This window comes from Octopus bimaculoides, chromosome 16 (genome assembly GCF_001194135.2).
Source record: "Octopus bimaculoides isolate UCB-OBI-ISO-001 chromosome 16, ASM119413v2, whole genome shotgun sequence".
In the NCBI taxonomy this organism is placed as follows: Eukaryota; Metazoa; Mollusca; class Cephalopoda; order Octopoda; family Octopodidae; genus Octopus; species Octopus bimaculoides.
The window spans coordinates 26,624,219-26,626,391 of record NC_068996.1 but is presented as its reverse complement, the minus strand read 5'-3'; the positions used below and the strand labels follow the sequence as shown (position 1 = coordinate 26,626,391).

General features: G+C 35.4%; 1 long non-coding RNA gene across 1 annotated transcript in view; it reads left to right on the top strand.

Moving 5' to 3' along the window:
* The window catches only part of LOC128249607 (uncharacterized), a 154,762-nt gene that overhangs the window by 2,045 nt on the left and 150,544 nt on the right, over positions 1 to 2,173 (top strand). The window lies entirely within an intron of this gene.

Below are 2,173 nucleotides of genomic sequence, written 5' to 3'. Positions count from 1 at the left end.
TGTGTGTGTGTGTGTGTTCCAAAGTAAGTTTGTGCGATGATAGGCCAAGTCGACTCTGGGCATTTGAATTGGGTAACATGCAACGTCGAATTTTACAGCATAAAGCATATATTGAAACGTGTTATACATTTGTAAACAAAAATAATTAAGCTATCCTATTTCGGATTTTCGGCTTAAGACAACTATCAGGATCTGTGACGCATTGAGAGCTTCTACGTGGTCGATCGATCGCTAGAAATGGCAGTAAAATTTCCAATAACACATTTCCATTAAGAAAAGAGCTGGTATCCTAGATAGAATGGTCACGGCTGGTACGCTTTTGTCGGTAGGGCTGACCCAGCGATAGACCCCCCACACGGATCAATGGATGTAGTTTTCTAATTCCATAATTTGAGATGAAAGTAAAATTCCAAAAATCTGATGAAAGTAGAAATTGCTTTTAATTGCTAAAAAGACTTGCGATTTTGTTTCGATTCCAACGCTAAATGGGTTAAGCTTTTTATTCGATTTTGGGCGAAAGAATAAGTAATAATTAATAATATATTAAAATGAGAAAATTTTTTTACGTGTCCGGCGGCGAGCATTGACTACACCGGTGTTACAGACACTAAATGATATAACGGCATCTGGCAATACCTGTTTGGTTGAAACACAAATGAAATCTACATATATTAATAATGATACGTTCTAGTTACATTACGTAAAAGAATATAGAAAAAGCAATTTCGATTTCAGTTCAGAAGGTAGTTAGTACGCCCGACGTAACAAAATTACCATGTGCATTAGAGATTAAGAATAACCCCCACCAGCAATACTTGTATATGTTTGTGTCGATCTTCGACATTTTCGGAATAGGTGTGGTTTATAATAAATGAAAGTTTATAGGTGGAAGGTCGAACCTGTTCTTTGCTGAAATACTACGCTGAAGGGAAAAGACCAACGGTGGTTACCAATGCAAAGCACGTTATAATCAGTTAAGAGCCACTATGTGGTCACTAGACCTTCTATAAATAGTAGCCAGATTTCCTTCAAACCACCAAAAAAGGAAAGGACAAATCGGGTTGTAGTCTAAGATATAGAATGTCGGAAATAAAAAGAAGAAATAGATGGTCATGGCTGGAATGCATCAGATCGTGGATATACTCGATCAGGGCTGACTAAGGTTAAACGCTTGTTTACGACTGCTAAAATCTCAAATTGTTTAGGTCCCGACTTGAACATAGCAGCATATGGTGAATTCTGCTTCTAACAAACGCTGGGCATCACTTCAGCTGCATAATATGGAAGAGACTAACAATTGATTTTCCTATGTATGTTTGTTTTGTTTGTTTGTTTTTAAAAAAAAAACTTTTATGTACAAGACATTTATCAAAAGATTTCTGAGCTGTTATATAACATATCAATATCGCTCTTAGGTTGTAATTCAGATGTACTGCTACTTCGTGTTTATAAATATGTATGTATGTATATGCATATGTATACATATGGATATATATATGTATATGTATATATACATTTACATTTATATATATATATATGTATATATATATGTGTATATATATGTATAAATGCATATGTATATATGTGTATATAATGTATATAAAAGTATATATATATGTGTGTGTGTAAATATATGTGTTTGTAAATATAAGTATACATAAATATATATATATATATGTGTGTATGTAAATATATGTAGCTACTGGGTAGCGATTTTCTTCACTACTTCAGGGAGTGATGACCCTGCCTGACACGAGTCCCGGGCTCAGCTGGTTACGGCTGACAATAACCGGTATCCAGGGTTACGGAAAGGAGACAACATTCAAAGAATTCTGGAGTGGAGCCTCGTGGGTGGTTTAGTGTTTGACTCGACTCTCTTCCGGCAGCTCCTGCAACCAAGCTGGTGCCAAACGTAATGCTCTGCACTCCTTTGGACAACATCGGCAAGGTCGAGAGAGGAATCCTGACGATTGGGCTACCCAGGATTTTCTTACATCTAGTCAAGGCCTGCGCAAAACTCGAGAGGAAATGTAAAAACTAGACTGGATTAGTTTATGTGCAACTCCATTGTCTCTCGAGACAAAAGGATCCCAACAAAATGTATATATGTATATGTATAAATGTATATATATGCATATATATATATATATATATATATATATATATATATATA